A 14,551-nucleotide genomic window follows, 5' to 3' on the forward strand; every position below is an offset into this window, starting at 1 on the left:
AATCAAGTCAAACTCAAGTACAATAGATAGAACAAAAGAGAAGATAAAGTAAAGACACAATGACCTACACGTCGTTGACAAGGCTGATTCCAAAGAAAACAAGACCTTATCCCCGTCTGAAATTCTAAAGTTCAACAATAAAGAACATTAGTTAACAAATTACAATCTCACTATTCATGCCTGGAAAGAGGTTATATATATACTAGGGGGTTTCTATGACAACGTATTTATGACCAACTTAGCCCAACTATGGCACCAACAGAGGGGTTTCCCTGTTGTGTGTTACAAAGAAATCCATTGCTAGTCCCCCTCAACCACTTTCTTCTTGTGGCTAAAAATTGCATGTATTAAAAATATAGGACATGACATGATCTTCACTATGCCTCAGCTACATAAATGCGAGAAATATCAACCAGCAGATTTGGCTATTTTCGACCTCACTAAAACTTGATCAACCAGGAAGAACTGTAGAATATTCTCCTCAAATTCAACTGAGCACAAAAACTTGACCCATTCTTATAGTTGCTACATGACAGCATGCAAGCCTGGATTCCAGTGAAGACCAGCGTCAAAGTGGCATCAATTATTTTCCACCCTATTCCACTGCAATGCTGCACTTCACTTCCCATGGGAAAGATGTCTTCAGAGCTATCAGAAACTGTGTGCGACTTGGAGGGGAGGCTGCAGGCAGACAGGCACCCATCACCCTGCCGCATTTCCACACGGACCATGCAATGGTCATTTCTATCAGTGCTATTATGGAAAAAGCATCTGCTGCAGATAGATTGATGAATTCAAGATAAAGTAGGTTTATCCCTAGGGTTACTTCACTCACTGTCTATCAAATATCCACTCAGCGTCTATGTTCTGCAGACTGAGTGCAATGACTGGACAGTAGTTACACAAACTGAAATTCTGCTTTTTTTTATAAAATGAACACTGCATGCCAGGATAGCTATGTTTATCCCTCACGTTAATTCACTTTCCATCTGCTGCAGCTTCTATATAGACAGATGTGTTGTTCAGGTCTTGGCCAGCTCAGCCAGTTGTGGTGCTTGAAAGCCACTTTTGGTGATGTGCATTGACATTTCCATCCAGAATGTATCCTTGATTATTTCAGTTCTTCTATTAAGTAGATTCACTCCCCTCAATGTGCCAGCACAATTGGTGCAGCTGTTTTCCCAGTGACATTGGAAGCACCCAGGGGATGTGGAGGAGTCTGGAGCATCAACTGTAAGGCATGATCCACGTGTAACTGCAGCATGTGGTTGTTTGACTGCTAACAGAACAATTCTCTCAATCTAGACAATTGACTGGAGTGCCTAGTTTGGAGGGCAGCTATTCTCTCAAGGCAGAGTTATTTCTCTTGTTTCTGAACATTTGACGGCAACATTTATAGCATTTGTGTAGCGTGTTTTGGTTCCTTATGGCTTTATTCTAATTGATACAATTGAATATTTTGCAGATCTATTTCAGAGAGATGAAAAGATCAACCATGAGGCCTTCTATCCTATCCTTCCAGCCTTCCTACCTAGCAAAGCTGTCCACTTGGCCTGCAAGATAGGTGGTGGGACCAGAAGATGCAGTTGTGGCTTTTATGATTGGCAGGTACTCCATTATAAAATTGACCTTGTTAAATTCTTCAACTAATTTGACCCCTCCCTGCCTGCTCATAAATATAGAGATGACTTTATCAATATTTCCCCAAGCTACACACATAAAATGTACAATTCCACTAATTTATACAATTACTAAAAGGTGAACGAAACGGAAATGGAAACTACAAAAATCTAATTTATGAGAAGTTGAAAATCATACAGATTAATGCAATAAAATATATGATTAAACTCTAACCAGTGTCATTACATGGTGCATGTAGTTAAAATATTATTAATTCCAAATGCAAAGCTAAAATCATTTTCGTAATACATTTATGAAAACATCCAGCAATATTCAGCATGATTATGATTTAATCAAGCTCAATAATTTTTCTCCTTTGATTTTACCTGTTCTCTTTGAAAACTATTTCCCTAACTGATGTTTTTGAAGAGAAATCGAGAGACCATTGAAGTGAAAGGTTATGTAACTTGACAGGATAAAATTATTAAATACATTTTTCAGAATTCTGAGAAGCTAATTTATACACTAAAATTAAATAGCTATTTAACATTTCAAAGGTATGAAAACTGTGCCAGTTTTATCTTCATTACAAGGTTAGTCAAACATGTGATGTTGTACGTGTTGCTTTATAGATGGGGGGAAACTATGACTGTGTGAAGGTACTATCACAGTGTAGATGGACATTGGACAACTCAATGGAAACAGCAGCTGGTTCCAAGAAAAAAATCTGTTGCCAGTTCATTGTTGGTTTTTCATTATTGCAGTCAAAATTAACCTTATGGCAATTAACAAAAAAATGTAGTCTACATTTAAAACAAGATAGAGGGCAGAGGTAATGTGACCAAACCTTCTCAGATGAAATTCAGCTATAAATTGAAGTCATACATTTTGTCTATTTTTGTTCTCAACATAAATTCTTAAAGATTCAGAAGTGGAAATTTCTCATTCAAACGTTTCATGTCATAATTATACATTCTAAGAAGAAATGCAATTATCTCAGATGCAATAAAGTACAGCTGACAGCATCATCGTGTTCTGTAGCTTAGTTTGTGATTAGTATATCTCCATACGTTCCATATATGTTTGCACTGCTTTCTCCTTGTTTTTTGCTCATTGTTCACCGATATGTAAACAAAGAGCTCGAGAAACCCAGATGCTGACTGACCTCCAGCTATTTGCTTTTTGCTCAAGATTCCAGCATCTGCAGCCTCTTGTGTCTACATTGGTGAACAATATTATTTTTAATGTACCTTTAATGTTTGAAAATGTTCCTTTAAGGTTCATTGTGAGCACGTATGAATGTTTCTGTAACCCATTAAGGAATGCATCAGAATTGAATAGAAAGCTAATGATGTCTACTCTGGAAAGAAACTTTCCCATTTACAAAAAAAATGCAGGAAAATTTGCTCCACATTGTGTACACTGACAGAAAGAGAAGTACATAAGGAACTGCAGATGCTGGTTTTCAAATAAAAACAAAATAAACAATGCTGGTGTAACTCAGTGGATCAGGCAGCATCTCTGGAAACATGGATAAGTGACATTTTGGGTCAGGAGCCTTCTTCAATTTGCAATATCACCTATCCATGTTCTCCAGGGATGCTGTATGACCCTCTGAGATACTCCAGCACTTTTTTTAAAAATCTAGGTAATTAGCTACTGGTCCCCAAGCCCTTGCTAACCAAAACTCTGAAAGTATGCCAGCATGGAATCCATTCCCTCCCCCAATAATAGTACTGTAGTTTAATTTTCACCGAATCACCAACTTAACAGGGCATAATATTTATGAACGGAAATCAATACTCAAAGGCTCATTCATACCTCACAAGATATTTATATCCCATCTTATTTTTACAAAACAATTGGTGCTCAATTCAACTGATTATTCCAAAACCTACTTTGTATCGGGTGGCATGTTTTCTCATACTATTCAATTCATTTCTTCCACAATTATGTAAAAAAAGTATTACCTATGCATTATGTCAAAAATGTCACATTTTGAAATTCAAAAGAAGTGTTTACATAATGAATTTATTAATTTTGGCATTTCCAATTTCCCCTACGTGTGTTTTTTCAGAGAATGCCAAGAGGGAAATGTTGACTGAGCTGAAGTGAAGGGAAAATGACAAAACAGCAATTTTATTTTGTTGAAGACATTGGGTCAGACCTTGTGACCAACTGCAACCCTTTTACCACTTACAGTGCCCTCCATAATGTTTGGGACAAAGACCCATCCTTTATTTATTTGCCTCTGTACTACAAAATTTGAGATTTGTAATAGAAAAAAAATCACATGTGGTTAAAGTGCACATTGTCAGATTTTATTTAAGGTAATTTTATACATTTTGGTTTCACCATGTAGAAATTACTTCTGTGTTTATACATAGACCCCCCCCCCCCCCCCCCCCCCCCATTTCAGGGCACCATAATGTTTGGGACACATGGCTTCACAGGCATTTGTAATTGCTCAGGTGTCTTTAATTGCCTCCTTTTTTAATGCAGGTATAAGAGAGCTTTCTGCACCCAGTCTTTCCTCCAGTCTTTCCATCACCTTTGGAGACTTTTATTGCTGTTTATCAACATGAGGTTCAAAGTTGTGCCAATGAAAGTCAAAGAAGCCATTATGAGATTGAAAAACAAGAACAAAACTAACAGTCAAACAGAGACATCAGCCAAACCTTAGGCTTACCAAAATCAACTGTTTGGAACATCATTAAGAAGAGAGCACTAGTGAACTTACTAATCACAAAGGGACTGGCAAGCCATGGAAGACCTCCGCAGCTGATGACAGAAGAATTCTCTCTATAATGAAGAAAAAACCCCAAACACCTGACCGACAGATCAGAAACACTCTTCAGGAGTCAGGTGTGGATTTGTCAATGACCACTGTCTGCAGAAGACTTCATGAACAGAAATCAGAGGCTACACTGCAAGATGCAAACCACTGGTTAGCTGCAAAAATAGGATGGCCGGGTTACAGTTTGCCAAGAAGTACTTAAAAGAGCAACCACAGTTCTGGAAAAAGGTCTTGTGGACAGATAAGACGAAGATTGACTTATATCAGAGTGATGGCAAGAGCAAAGTATGGAGGAGAGAAGGAACTGCCCAAGATCCAAAGTTCACATCTGTGAAATACAGTGGTGGGGGTGTTATGGCCTGGGCATGTATGGCTACTGAAGGTACTGGCCTATTTATCTTCATTGATGATACACCTGCTGATGGTAGTAGCATAATGAATTCTGAAGTATACAGACACATCCTATCTTCTCAAGTCCAAACAAATACCTCAAAACTCATTGGCTGGCAGTTCATTCTACAGCAAGACAATGATCCCAAACATGCTGTTAAAGCAACAAAGGAGTTTTTCAAAGCTAAAAAATGTTCAATTCTTGAGTGGCCAATTCAATCACTCAATCTGAACCCAATTGAGCATGCCTTTTATACGCTGAAGAGAAAATTGAAGGGGACCATCCCCCAAAACAAGCATAAGCTAAAGATGGCTGCAATACAGGCTTGGCAGAACATCACCAGAAAAGACACCCAACAACTGGTGATGTCCATGAATCGCAGACTTCAAGCAGTCAAAAGATATGCAACAAAATACTAAACATGACTACTTTCATTTACATGACATTGCTGTGTCTCAAACACTATGGTGCCCTGAAATGAGGGGGACTATGTATAAACACAGCTGTAATTTCTACATGGTGAAACCAAAATGTAGAAAAATGGCTTTAATTAAAATCTGACAATGTGCACTTTAACCACGTGATTTTTTCTATTACAAATCTCAAATTGTGGAATACAGAGGCAAATAAATAAATGATGGGTCTTTGTCCCAAACATTATGGAGGGCACTGTATGTGCAACCACATTTGGGATTCCTTCACAAACAGAAAGTGCTCAACTTGTGGGATGCTCTACTGGCGTTTTCTCAATAACAAGGCTGTTAGACCCTGTGGAGTCCAGCAGCAGAGAGAGTAAACTTGCAGAAATGGTCAGCATGGAGAATAGAGAAATTGACCACTGATGGAGAGAAGAGGCTGCAAGAGACATATATATGTTTAGTTCTTGTGTTAAATGTTGTAATTGTTTTTTGAAATAACTGAAGATAAATTAAGATAATTAAAATGTTGATAGCTGATCATATTTGATTGTTTCTTAATATCATTGAACATCAAACACAATCAGGAATATACCTTGTTTTTATTATTTTACACTAGCCAAGTCAGATCCAAAGTTTATAAATCGCTGTTTCCACCCACGTGCCAAATTAGATGCTCCACAGCTGTGGTGTCTTTCTGACCAAAGGTACTATAGGAACAAGATGGACCACTCCGTTGAAATCGCGTATACTAAAGTGTAGTAAGCAAAGGAGCCATTTTAGTAGGCAAAACCCGCCGTTCGCAATGCCTCTCGCAGTGTAATATGTGTTTTGGGGAACAGTATGTGGGATGATACCATTAAAATGCAGAATATATCTCATCTATCAATTCACAGACATTTGTTATTTTTCTTTTCAAATGTTTCTGCAAGTTTCTGCCTACTAAAATGGCATCGTGAAATACTACGGTTTTTAGGGTTGAGTGGTCTATTTTGTTCCTCTAGTATCTTTGTTTCTGACCAAGTCAACAACGTTCAATCCACAAAAAGTAACCAGGTAAGCATGTTCTGGCCATGCATGTTTAGCAGTATTTAAATCCTGAATGGAATATTGACAATCCTTAATGAAATATTCGCAAATTAAATGATTGCCTTTTTGTAATTATAGTCCTTATATTATTGCTGCTATATGGTTGTCTACAGATATTTCCTTCCTTAAGCCATTTGTAATTCTCATGTGGCCATGCTAAAAGAAAGCCAGATATTCATCTCAATTTATTTGAAAGCATTAAACAGTAGGCTAAGTTGTGCAGGCTAAGGAAACCACTGGCTTTCTGATGTCTCAAACGTGCATGGACTCACCATTATCTCTAGTAAGTTAAAAATTTTAGATGAGTCTTGAAATTTGACTTCTGGCTGTATTTCAGTTCTGAAGTAAACACAATCATAACTTATTGCTTTATAAATAAAAATTGTTGACAATGTTACACGCTTTTTCCTTCTGTCTTAATCTGATTAAATTAAGACACATCTGTGATGTATTATAATGGTTACATTTTTTAAAAAGATTTAAGTTAACGTGTGTTGAAGGCAGGCTGGCAGCTGGAGAAGCAGAAGGAAGCTTTCAAATGTATAATCATCAATGATAATTAACCTTCAAAGAATTCTGGTTTCTGCACTGAAGCCACTGTATGTTTTCATACATGCACCATAAATAAATCTGTAAATAGAAAAACAGCTTCATTTGCAATACCAAAACTGTAATCTGATTTTAGCGGGAAGATGGTAGTTATTATCTTCTCCAATAAATTACAATGAGTTGATCAATGACTATAAAGGTCTTTGAAATTACATTACAATCAAGTTAATAATTTTTGTGGGTTCTGTTTACAGATACCTATATTGTGAGTTAGACTGAAGTTAGGAAACAAGGGTAATAACCATCATCAAGTTACCATTTAAAGCAATTTGACCTTTCAAGCAAGCTACCAGCAAAGGTTGGATGAGGTATGAAGGAAAATCAAGCTGCTGCATAGGTAGACAGATACAAGAAACCAGCTGACAGTTGATAGATCTGCAATTTCTTAGGCTTGAGCAGCCAGCACTACCTTGGGCTGAGGACTGTATTGAGGGGCACCATGGTCATTTTGCCAAAGGGAGGGGTTGATTAATCAGAAGCCCCAAGTACTTGGGAAATGGAGCAGGTGAGATCCAAACCTAGGATAAAACAATCCTGCAGAGTGACCACAACCAGGCTTCAGACGCCTATTTGCGTAATTTAAGTGTCTTAATACCTGCATTGGATGTCGGAAAGGTTCCCTTAGTTTCTCTTAATTTTATAAGTAGGTGGGTAAACATCCAGCATAAATATGCATATATGTTTTGTTTCTTATTTTGGGGACCTGGGGTCACCTGTAAGGTGGGCACTGTGCAATGCAAGGTCCAAAACAATGAATTATACTAAATGTCTTAAGAGCAAATCTGACAAGTTTTCAGTTACATTAATGTATATTATACTTATACTCCCTAAATTCCCAAATGAAAATGGTCTGTTTTTTTAAGTTCTTTTGATTGCCTCAAAATGTTCCAGATTTGTTTGCCAAGTACTATGAAACAAGAATCACCATTGCAATTTTAAATACACAGCAGCAAATCTGCCAAGTGTAGTACGCTTGCAAACCATTCATTATGTAGGTTCCTATGAATATTTTACTGAATAGCGTTCCTCCTTCAAAAAGCCTCCTTTTAAATATTATCTCATAATTATTTATGGCATGTTTATAGGATGGTACGTAATACCTGCCACAATTGGCCACATCACAATCAATGCATTTGGTACAGCTCTCATTTTTGCTCCTTGGCATTCATGGGAGATGCACTTGAATATATTAGGCAGACAAATGGCTTAACTCTCTACTGTCAGTTATACATTAAGCCCTTCTATGCAAAATAACACACTTTTTCCAGGGCCAATCTCAGCTGCAAGCAGAACCCCATGCTTTTCTCCCAACTTCTCCACCCTCTGCTAAGGCCCCTAAATGTCAGGTCACACTGCTGCCCACCAATGTTAGTCTTGATCCTCCATCCATTACTTCATGACATTAGGCCCTTGGATAACAAAAAGAAAAGGGAGAGATGGGAAGAGAGAACTGCAAGAAAGTGATCCTTAACATGTCACTTCCTTTCCTTTCTCTTCTGCTCCAAACTCCCTTCTCCCATCCCTCCACTCCCACTCTCTTCTCCTCCATGCCCTCCCAAACACAGGTCAGATCTACCCACCTGGCTTCTCATTCTTCCCAAGCATTATCCAAGTCAGAATATGTATTATTTGCAAGCTTTCGGGTGAATTTAATCAAGCTACATGATAGCAGTCGTATTTTTGCCAATGAGGCAAAGAAAATCATGGATACATAACGTTGCTCAATTTATGGAGTGTAGAGTTCAGAATGTTTGAAGGCTGATGGAGCTGAAAGAACAAGTGGCAATTCACTGTGGAATTTGAATATAATGATGTTAAAAGATCTAATCATATATTAAGGCAAAAGCATTTCTGTTAAATCATTTAAAATTAAGAACATAAATGTTTTATTATCTCTGGATCAATCAGAAAGCGACTACTTCCATTTTCAACAGTGAATAAAATGGTTTTTAATTGGATAATTGAACGCAATTTTAAAAATATCATTCAACATTATGAAAACCAATAGTCTGCATTTTCTTTTGCTCTCCCTATTGAACTTACTGCCTCTTTCTCTCTCACCCTCTTTTCCTCCATGCCCTCCCAAAACCACAAGTATGACAGCACTCATGTGTGAAGTATCATCTGTCTGCATGGCACAAAAGAGTTTTTCACTGTCACATGCGACAAGAACAAATCAATACCAACAAAGATTAGTGCTTATCTTGCACCACCTGTACCTTTGCCTCTGGTGAAACCCAAGGATCTATCCTTGTACTCTCCCATTCCTCTATTGTATCTTTATTGTGGAGCAACATCATTCAGTTAACGGGTAGGCTGAAGCCATTACCTTCACCACCCAATGTAAACTTTGGTGAGCCAAGCAATCTTGCCCTCAACATGGCAACTATCTGAAATGAACTAGACTATTCACAATCCGTGCCTTTGTGATGAACTATGCTGACCTAGTCCGTATCTTAATTCGCCATAAATATCATTCAAAACTCTGCTGTCAATGGCAATATTTGTACCAACTCTTATCATCAATCAATCTGTACTTATTGACTGTAATAGTTCCTAATTAACCAGTTCCTTAATTTTAAGGTTCATATTCATTTCAAATCCCTCATGTCATTTCCCCTATATATTTCTTTTATTGCTTCTATCCCCAAGGTATTTTTTCCAATCCCCATATCTAAAGCCAAACTCTTATGTAATCGCTTAATTAAATTGCTCTACTGCTGACAGCCATTTCTTCAGCTGCCAAGGTCCCAAACTGTAAAAATCACTCTTCTTTCCTCATTTTATAAAATGCCTACCCGTCTAAGCCCTTTGAGACAGTATGAAGTAAAAACAGGAGTCACCATTCAGCCCCTTAATCCTGCTCCAGAACTTAATTCATGGCTGATCTGACATGCCTCATTCATTTTCTGTTTCCCAAAAACCCTTAATTCCCTTACTCGTTAAAAATCTCTCAGCCTTTCAAAGCACAAGGATTCGGCTTTTCCAGCCCTCTGTAATAGTAACAAACATCTAAGAGAAGAAATTCTTTCTCAAGACTCCAGTGCACACTGCCTCAATGTAAAACCACACCCTTTAGTTCTGAACTCTCCCACAAGAGTTCATATCCTCTCACCGTTTATTCTGTCTAACCCCTCTTTGAATAACATGCTTCAAATAGATCACATTATTTTCTAAATTCCAATGATTCCCAATCTGATCAAACTTGGGGATCTTCTTACGGAACCTTCACTGAACTGCCTACAATGAAATAATTTTAAAGATTCCTTAAATAGGGGGACCAAAACTATTCTCATTACGCTAGGTGTGATCTGACCGGTGTCTCGTATAGTTGTAGTATGCTCCAACACTCCATTAGCCTTCCCTAGTACCTTCTGTATTTGTAAAGTAGCTCTCATGCACAAAAATTCCAAAATCCCTTTGTGCTGCAGTTTTGCAATTTTTCCTCAATTTAAAGAATATTGTTTTATTTTTCTTCCTTCTAAAGTGGACAACTTCACATTTGTACTCCATTTGACATATTTTTGTTCACTCACTTAACCTATTGATCTCTCTGTAAAGTGTTTGTATCTTGTAACTAGCCTTCCCATTTATTTATTTTTTCCCTGCAAATTTGGCTACCGTGTATTCACTTCTTTCCTCCAAGTTACTTACATATTCAGTAAACCATCGCAAGTACAGACCTCTATATAACGGGTATTGGTTATAGCGGACAGACCAAGGCGTCTGCTCATGGGGGTGGTTGGTGGTTGGCGGCTGCGTGTAGCACAGCATTTGGCAGTGGAAAGGGGGTGGCGGGGAGAGAGTGAGCAGTAAAACACTTTTGGAGTGTGTTGTATTGAGCATGGGTATGCAGCTGCTGCCACAAAGTGAGGAGCCGGGGTGTTGGACGCAGTGTGCTTCATTGCACTTGCGTCATCCTGGCAATGCGTTCCTCCGTCGCCTGGTTACTGCACGAGGCAACCGTTGTTACCCTTGCACCCCCCCCCCCCCAACTTCCACCAGGTTACCCAATGAACTGGCACCACATGGTATGCTTCTGGCTGCGGGAGTGGAGAGAGCGAGTAGCATGAAGGTGGCGTGAGTACCGGGCCCTTCCCCAAAGCACTGGTTTCTCACCCAGCTAATACCCCCCCTCACTGGGTTATAACAGACAATCGGCAATCATGGACACCGTGGTCCCTTATTGCGAGAGCTTAGTGTACAGTGAACAGTAATGATCCAAGCACCAATTGTGACCACAACCACCAGGGCGCCACGGTGGCGCAGTGGTAGAGTTGCTGCCATTACGGCGAATGCAGTGCCAGAGACTCGGGTTCGAGAGTATGCTTGTGCAGAGTTTGTACGTTCTCCCAATGACCTGCCTGGGTTTTCTCCGAGATCTTCGGTTTCCTCCCACACTCCAAAGACGTACATGTATGTAGTTTAATTGGCTTGGTAAATGTAAAAGTTGTCCCTAGTGGGTGTAGGATAATGTTAATGTGCGGGGTTCGCTGGTCGGCATGGAACTGGTGGGCCGAAAGGGCCTGTTTCCGCACTGTATCTCTAAACTAAAAGATTACCATTTTAAACATTCCCACGCACAATTTTCCACCTCTTAGCTAATCCTCCAGCCATGCCACTATATTATCTCAAAACCATGGGGGTCTTGTTATATAAGCATTTGTGAGGGACCTTGTCAAATGCTAGAAATCCACAGAAGTACATCTGCTGGTTTTTCTTTATACGCACTGTTCGATGCTTTGTCAGAAACAAAATTAATACATTTTTCAGCCGCAACTTTGTTATCATGAAGCCATGTTGACTTACTGACTCTGCTTCATTGGATTATGATTTTTCAAATATGTTACTATTACTTCTTTAATAGTTGATCCTAATATCTTTCCAACTTTAGTTGTTTAGGTAATCATCTATAGTTTCCTGCTTTTTGCCTTCCACCCTTTCTGAATAAGTGTTTCACATTTACATTTTACCAATTCTTTGGCGTCTCTCCAGAATTTCTGGAAGATTACAATCAATGCATTCCTTAACTCAGTAACCACTCGTTTTAGGATACCAGGAAACAAGCTATCTGGGCATTGGGACTTATCCTTTAGATCCGTTAGTTTTCCTTTACCATTTTTCAATTAATGTTCATAGCAATTATTTCCACCCTGGCATTATTCAGTACTAATGGGATATTTGCCATTTGTTTTACCACAAACGGCTATTATTAGGATAGTGGAGCAGCTGGGAGTGCTGCTGTCTCACAGCGCCAGAGACCTGGGTTCGATCCTGACCTCGGATGCAGTCTGTGTGGAGTTTGCATTTTCCTCCTATGACCGTGTGGGATTCCTCCAGAAGCTCCAGTTTCCTCCCACATCTCAAAGATGTTTATAGGTTTGTAAGCGAATTGGCCTCTGTAAAATTGTCCCCGATGTGTACGGAGTGGATGAGAAAGTGGGATAAGTAGAACAAGTGAATGAGTTCAATGGTGGGCGTGGAGTCGGTATGTTGAACAGCCTGCTTCAACACTGTATCTCTAAACTAAACAATATCAGTCTTTAGCATCTCTGCTCATTCTTTGTTCCACATGTCTATTGATTGAGGTTTACCAGAATGCTGCCTGGATTAGAGGGCATTAGCTGTAAGGAAAGGTTGGACAAACTTGGATTGATATTTCTGGAGTGTTGGAGGTTGAGGAGGTTTCTTAGAAGTATATAAAAAAAAATTGAGAGCTATAGGTAGGATAGACAATCAGAACCTTTTTACCAGTGTGGAAATGTCAAGGACTCGAAGGCATAGTTTTAAGGTGAGGGGGGGGGGGGGGGGGAGGGAGACATTTAAAGGAGAAACAAGCTTTTTTCAAAAAATACACAGATGGTGGTGGGTGCCTGGAACACACTGCCAGGGGTGCTGATGGAGGCAGATACAATAGTGGCATTTAAGAGGCTTTTAGATGGACACGTAGATATGCAGAGAATAGATCATATGCAGGAAGAGATTAGTTTCTGCGTCAAAGGGCCTCTTCTTGTTCTGTACTGTTCAATGCTTTGCACTAATCTCATTCTCTCAGAAAGTAAATCACAAATTCCCCAAAATGGAATTGACAATTGCTTGTATAAATAAGTAAAGTTTTAAAACAAAACTATTGCAAGACAACCTTTAAAAGTTAACTCAAAATCTGCATTAGCTAAAACCGAATACAGATTGCAGGTCACATAAATGATAGAATGATGAGACACAAAGAAATACAGATTGGAAAAATCTCTACACACCATTTTCTGCCATAATGTGGCACCCCGATTTTTAAATAAATACACATTTCTTGAAATATTTACTACATTTTCCTCCAAAATACATTTCATCCATCTCTCCGTTCATGAGGCCTTTCTATTGTTCCACATTACAACCAAGACTTGGCACATATCCCTTTTCAGTTTGTTTCTATTTTGCAGTTATGTGCAGTAAAATATCAAGACTCGTGAATGACTACGTGATCTCAACGTTTTAATGCGCCTGAATCATGAACAGATCTAAACAAGATTAAACAAATGAAAACATTCTTACCAATGTGTGATTGTACATTAATTCTGAAAGCGACAAAGGCATTTCAACCTTACAATGGATGGAAAGTACGTAATGAATTGTACAGATAGAAACAATAGAATGAGAAATAGATATTTAAAATATGGTATTTTTAACCCAAAGAGAATATCACACACTCTAAGCAGATTTCCTCACCAAACTGTTTCACTGTTGGAAAATAACTGCAGATGCTGGTACAAATCGAATGTATAACAAAATGCTGGAGTAACTCAGCGGGTCAGGCAGCATCTCAGGAGAGAAGGAATGGGTGACATTTCGGGTCAAGACCCTTCTTCAAACTGTTTCTCTTGTAACTTTTGTAAATTGAATAAAAACACAATTGAGAGCCTGCAACTCTAGATATTTGAAGTGGCTGCTGCTCAGGGATTATGCTAGCATTTTAGCCCCATTATCTTGACCCGGGGGGGGGGGGGGGGGGCAGTTGATTGGAAGAGCTCCTCTTTGGTATTCATAGGTTGCCCTTCCCATGTCCAGACTGTGGCTGACATATCTTCAGTCGCAGCACGTCACTCGCTTCTCTTAAGAGGCTATGGCAATGTTTATTGCCTGTGTCTGTGGAGAGCGGGCACACTGTGTTTGCTGACTCACTGGAAGCCCCTGGGACTGGTGGGCATTGCAGAGTTTGGAGTGCATTCTAAACAGCAAGGATCACAATTTAATATAAAATTGTTAAAGCATCATAAATGCAAAAAAAAACTTTAAACAAATCTACTGGTTCTAAAGGGGAAAAGCCAGTTTAGATTCATCCACATCACACACAAATTAGTTGAAATTTGTGTTAAAACAACTGTGACCCATCTAAAGTTTATAAAGGAATGACAACTAATGTATTAATGTCAGGTAACAAAACAACTACTTGCTATGCGAATGTTAACGTAAATGTTCTGTATTTAGATATTTTAGAGCTTTTTATGAATATAGCTTATTTTGTAATTAAAAAACTGCAAGTGAAATGGAAAAAGCAACTCCTCAAATTTGAATCGTGGCATCGCTTTCCAACATAACCCAATCAACGTCAGTGTAACACTGCCTGACACACTC

The 14,551-nt window shown here is 38.8% G+C and overlaps 1 protein-coding gene across 7 annotated transcripts in view; it reads right to left on the bottom strand.

Moving 5' to 3' along the window:
- LOC144598723 (syntaxin-binding protein 5-like) overlaps window positions 1–14,551 on the bottom strand; it is a 178,688-nt gene that overhangs the window by 132,372 nt on the left and 31,765 nt on the right. The window lies entirely within an intron of this gene.

The sequence above is a fragment of the Rhinoraja longicauda genome, chromosome 12 (assembly GCF_053455715.1).
Source record: "Rhinoraja longicauda isolate Sanriku21f chromosome 12, sRhiLon1.1, whole genome shotgun sequence".
Taxonomy (NCBI): Eukaryota; Metazoa; Chordata; class Chondrichthyes; order Rajiformes; family Arhynchobatidae; genus Rhinoraja; species Rhinoraja longicauda.